Genomic DNA, 6,001 nt, shown 5'->3' with positions numbered 1-6,001 from the left:
GTAAGGAGTCTGTATGTTCTCCCCCTGCCTCCATGGTTTCTTCCTGTGCTCTGGTCTCCTCCCACGTTCCAGAGATGTATGGCTAGAGTCAGTGGGTTGGGGGCATGCTATTTTGGTGGTGGGAGAGTGGCGACACTTGTGGGCGCAGCACGATCCTCACTGATTTAATTTAATGCAAAGTAACGCATTTCACTTTATTTTTCGATGTGCATGTGACAAATAAAGCTAATCTTTAATACTGCAACTCTGTAAAACTTTAGTTAGACCACATTTTGGATTACTGTGCTCGGTTCTGGCTGCCTCATTTTACACGATGTTGTCCTTTGAGGAAAGGTTGAGCAAGCTGGAGCTTTACTTTTTGGAATGAAGGAGGATGAGAGGCCATTTGTAGAGGTGTACAAGATGATAAGAGGCGTGATCGAGTGGAAAAATCAGCGCCTTTTTCCCAGGATGTCAAAGGCTATAATTTTAATGTGATTGGAGGAAAGTGTAAGAGGAACATCAGAGTTGATTTTCATACACAGTGGAATGCACTGATGGGGATGGTATACAGGCAGATAGGTACATTAGGGAAATTTAAAAGACTCTTAGATAGGTGGGTCAATGAAAGAAAAATAGGTTATTTGTGAGGGAAGGGTTAGATTGATCTTGGAGTAGGTTAAAAGGTCAGCACAACATCGTTAACCGAAGGGCCTGTACTATGCTGTAGAGAACCCTTCCTATTCACCACTGTCTGGGTGCAGGCTTGTGGGGCTAGGCAGGTTAGTAGCTTGGCATGGGTTGAAGGGCCTTTTCTCGGTTGTAGTGTTCTGCTATATGACTCCATATCTTCTCCTCTGCCCCATAGTCAGTCTTCCATCTGGAATTTAGGGTTTTTTTCAGATCCAAAGCTGCCTCCCATTTACCCATGCTGAAGCCCATCGGCTGATGTCTGCCCACTGATTCAGTGTGCCTCAAGACATTTATTCTTTTCTTCATAACTCAGCAGTGGCTCCTCGTTCAGTCACCGCATGCTGCATGTTGGCAACACCCAAAAAAAACTGGGTGATTAAAGGCTCTCTTTCTCTGAGGCAAAAATGAGATTGCAAGCTGTTGGGCAGATGGCAGCTGGAGCTGGAAACGATTCCCACTGTGCTCATTGGGACAAAACACTATAAGGAATAAAATGTCTTTATTCAATGTGGGTTTGGGATCTGCAATTTGCTGCAACAGAGATGACAGGAACTGAATCAGTCACAGATATTACAAAGAAATTGCATGGACTAATAGGAGAGAATGATTTTCAGAGATGTGGATAAAATGCAAGGGAAATGAGTCCTACTTGTCTCCTTCCCTCCTTCCCTCTCCCTTATCACCACTCCCCTTCCCTCCTTCCCTCACTCTTATCACCGTTCACCTTCCCTCTTTCCCTCTCCCTTACCATCACCCCCTTCCCTCCTTCCCTCACCCTTATCACTACTTCTCTTCCCTCTTTCCCTCTCCCTTATCACCACTCCCCTTCCCTCCTTCCCTCACTCTTATCACCATTCACCTTCCCTCTTTCCCTCTCCCTTACCATCACCCCCTTCCCTCCTTCCCTCTCCCTTATCACTACTTCTCTTCCCTCTTTCCCTCTCCCTTATCACCACTCCCCTTCCCTCCTTCCCTCACTCTTATCACCATTCACCTTCCCTCTTTCCCTCTCCCTTACCATCACCCCCTTCCCTCCTTCCCTCTCCCTTATCACTACTTCTCTTCCCTCTTTCCCTCTCCCTTATCACCACTCCCCTTCCCTCCTTCCCTCACTCTTATCACCGTTCACCTTCCCTCTTTCCCTCTCCCTTACCACCACTTCCCTTCCCTCCTTCCCTCTCCCTTATCACCACTCCCCTTCCCTCCTTCCCTCACTCTTATCACCATTTCCCTTCCTTCCTTCCTTCTCCCTTATCACCACTTCCCTTCCCTCCTTCCCTCACTCTTATCACCATTCACCTTCCCTCTTTCCCTCTCCCTTACCATCACCCCCTTCCCTCCTTCCCTCTCCCTTATCACTACTTCTCTTCCCTCTTTCCCTCTCCCTTATCACCACTCCCCTTCCCTCCTTCCCTCACTCTTATCACCGTTCACCTTCCCTCTTTCCCTCTCCCTTACCATCACCCCCTTCCCTCCTTCCCTCTCCCTTATCACCACTCCCCTTCCCTCCTTCCCTCACTCTTATCACCACTTCCCTTCCTTCCTTCCCTCTCCCTTATCACCACTCCCCTTCCCTCCTTCCCTCACTCTTATCACCGTTCACCTTCCCTCTTTCCCTCTCCCTTATCACCACTCCCCTTCCCTCCTTCCCTCACTCTTATCACCGTTCACCTTCCCTCTTTCCCTCTCCCTTATCACCACTCCCCTTCCCTCCTTCCCTCACTCTTATCACCACTCCCCTTCCCTCCTTCCTTCTCCCTTATCACCACTTCCCTTCCTTCCTTCCCTCACTCTTATCACCGTTCACCTTCCCTCTTTCCCTCTCCCTTATCACCACTCCCCTTCCCTCCTTCCCTCACTCTTATCACCGTTCACCTTCCCTCTTTCCCTCTCCCTTATCACCACTCCCCTTCCCTCCTTCCCTCACTCTTGTCACCACTCCCCTTCCCTCCTTCCTCCTCCCTTATCACCACTTCCCTTCCTTCCTTCCCTCACTCTTATCACCGCTCACCTTCCCTCTTTCCCTCTCCCTTACCACCACTTCCCTTCCCTCCTTCCCTCTCCCTTATCACCACTCCCCTTCCCTCCTTCCCTCTCCCTTATCACCACTTCCCTTCCTTCCTTCCCTCACTCTTATCACCGCTCACCTTCCCTCTTTCCCTCTCCCTTATCACCACTTCCCTTCCCTCCTTCCCTCTCCCTTATCACCACTCCCCTTCCCTCCTTCCCTCACTCTTATCACTGCTCACCTTCCCTCTTTCCTTCTCCCTTATCACCACTTCCCTTCCCTCCTTCCCTCTCCCTTATCACCACTTCCCTTCCTTCCCTCTCCCTTATCACCACACACTTTCCCTCCTTCCCTCACTCTTATCACCGTTCACCTTCCCTCTTTCCCTCTCCCTTACCATCACCCCCTTCCCTCCTTCCCTCTCCCTTATCACTACTTCTCTTCCCTCTTTCCCTCTCCCTTATCACCACTCCCCTTCCCTCCTTCCCTCACTCTTATCACCGTTCCCCTTCCCTCCTTCCTTCTCCCTTACCACCACATCCCTTCCCTCCTTCCCTCTCCCTTATCACCACTCCCCTTCCCTCCTTCCCTCTCCCTTATCACCACTCCCCTTCCCTCCTTCCTTCTCCCTTATCACCACTTCCCTTCCTTCCTTCCCTCACTCTTATCACTGCTCACCTTCCCTCTTTCCCTCTCCCTTACCACCACTTCCCTTCCCTCCTTCCCTCTCCCTTATCACCACTCCCCTTCCCTCCTTCCCTCTCCCTTATCACCACTTCCCTTCCTTCCTTCCCTCACTCTTATCACTGCTCACCTTCCCTCTTTCCCTCTCCCTTACCACCACTTCCCTTCCCTCCTTCCCTCTCCCTTATCACCACTCCCCTTCCCTCCTTCCCTCACTCTTATCACTGCTAACCTTCCCTCTTTCCTTCTCCCTTATCACCACTTCCCTTCCCTCCTTCCCTCTCCCTTATCACCACTTCCCTTCCTTCCCTCTCCCTTATCACCACACACTTTCCCTCCTTCCCTCACTCTTATCACCGTTCACCTTCCCTCTTTCCCTCTCCCTTACCATCACCCCCTTCCCTCCTTCCCTCTCCCTTATCACTACTTCTCTTCCCTCCTTCCTTCTCCCTTACCACCACTTCCCTTCCCTCCTTCCCTCTCCCTTATCACCACTCCCCTTCCCTCCTTCCCTCTCCCTTATCACAACTCCCCTTCCCTCCTTCCCTCTCCCTTATCACCACTCCCCTTCCCTCCTTCCCTCTCCCTTATCACCACTTCCCTTCCTTCCTTCCCTCACTCTTATCACCACTCACCTTCCCTCTTTCCCTCTCCCTTACCACCACTTCCCTTCCCTCCTTCCCTCTCCCTTATCACCACTCCCCTTCCCTCCTTCCCTCTCCTTTATCACCACTCCCCTTCCCTCCTTCCCTCACTCTTATCACTGCTCACCTTCCCTCTTTCCTTCTCCCTTATCACCACTTCCCTTCCCTCCTTCCCTCTCCCTTATCACCACTTCCCTTCCTTCCTTCCCTCTCCCTTATCACCACACACTTTCCCTCCTTCCCTCACTCTTATCACTGCTCACCTTCCCTCTTTCCCTCTCCCTTATCACCACTTCCCTTCCCTCCTTCCCTCTCCCTTATCACCACTCTCCTTCCCTCCTTCCCTCTCCCTTATCACCACTTCCCTTCCTTCCTTCCCTCTCCCTTATCACCACTCACTTTCCCTCCTTCCCTCCTTCCCTCACTCTTATCACCGTTCACCTTCCCTCTTTCCCTCTCCCTTACCACCACTCCCCTTCCCTCCTTCCCTCACTCATATCACCACTCCCCTTCCCTCTTTCCCTCTCCCTTACCACCACTCCCCTTCCCTCCTTCCCTCTCCCTTATCACCACTCCTCTTCCCTCCTTCCCTCTCTCTTACCACCGGTTCACTTTCTCTCTCCTCATTCTCTCACTCTTTTCCTCTGCACTCTCAGCTCTTTGCCCTTTTCTCAGTCTCATCCCCCCCCCACACACACACATACATTCTCTTGCCCTTGTTTTCCTTGCTGTTAATTTTCTCACTCCTCTCACTCTTCCACTTTCTCTCCACACACTTGTTCACCTTTTACTCCTCACTCCTGCTCTCCATTTTCACTCTATTATAGAATCGAAATCAGGTTTACTATCAATGAAATTTTCTGTTTGGTGGCAGCAGTACATTATAATACATAAAAAATTACCTTAAGCTACAAGAAAAATTTAAATAGTGACAAACATGAATAGCGAAGAAATTTTCATGGACATTCCGAAATCTAATAGTTTTCAGAGGGGAAGAAGCTGTTCCTAAAATGTTGTGTGTGCCTTCAGGTTTCAGTTCCTCCTCTCTGATGGTGGTAATGAGAAGAGGGCATTTTCCAGATGGTGAGGGTTCTTAATGATGGATGCCACCTTCCTGAGGCACCACATTTTGAAGATGTCCTTGCCAGTGCGGTGGATATTGTCCATGGTGGAGCTGGCTGTGTCTACAACCCTCTGCAGCCGATTTCAATCCTATTCATTGGCGCCTCCACACCAGGCAGGGATGTAACCAGTCAGAATGCTCTCCACTGTACATCTGTCAAAATTGGCAAGAGTCTTCAGTGATGAATCAAATCCCCTCAACTCCAACTGAAATATAACTGGTGAAATGCCCTTTTCATGAGGGGAAATATTTCACGCAGAGAGTGGTGCGTATGCAGACAAAACTGACAAAGGAAGCAACCACAACGGGTACAGTAATGACAGCTACCGTTGTATAATTACAGGGGTGATAAGGGTTTAGAGGGATAAGTGGGACCAGTTTAGATTGCCATCTTGGTCAGTCTGGACAAGTTGAGCTGAAGAGCCTGTTTCAATCCTGTATTGCTCCAAGGCTCGAACTATTCCCCTCCAAAGCTATCAGCTCTCCCATCAGTCTCCTCTACTCCGAGGAAAACAAACCCAGAGTATTCATCCTCTTCTCTTAACTGTAGGGCTTCACACAGACAGTAACCTCCTCAGTTCCCTGGAATTTAGAGGGAGAGTGGGGGGAACGTCGACTCAGACCATGAGAGGCCTGCGTCGGGCATTTTCATGCCTTACAAGGCGCAGATTGGAAGTCTGTTGTGGGGCGCCACTCCTCAGTCCTTGGAGGGAGAACGGACTGGTAAGAGGGAAAAGAGAGGTTGTGTTTCAGTGTCCTGCTGAACAGTGAAAACGGAGGCATGCAGAAATGCTTGAGAAATGCGGATATGATAGAGGCAGCGGAACAAGTTTCACGACTCAGATTTATTTATCACATATACTACACTGA

The sequence above is a fragment of the Mobula birostris genome, chromosome 11, assembly GCF_030028105.1.
Source record: "Mobula birostris isolate sMobBir1 chromosome 11, sMobBir1.hap1, whole genome shotgun sequence".
In the NCBI taxonomy this organism is placed as follows: domain Eukaryota; kingdom Metazoa; phylum Chordata; class Chondrichthyes; order Myliobatiformes; family Myliobatidae; genus Mobula; species Mobula birostris.
The sequence above is the reverse complement of the archived record's forward strand: the minus strand, read 5'-3'. Positions refer to the sequence as shown.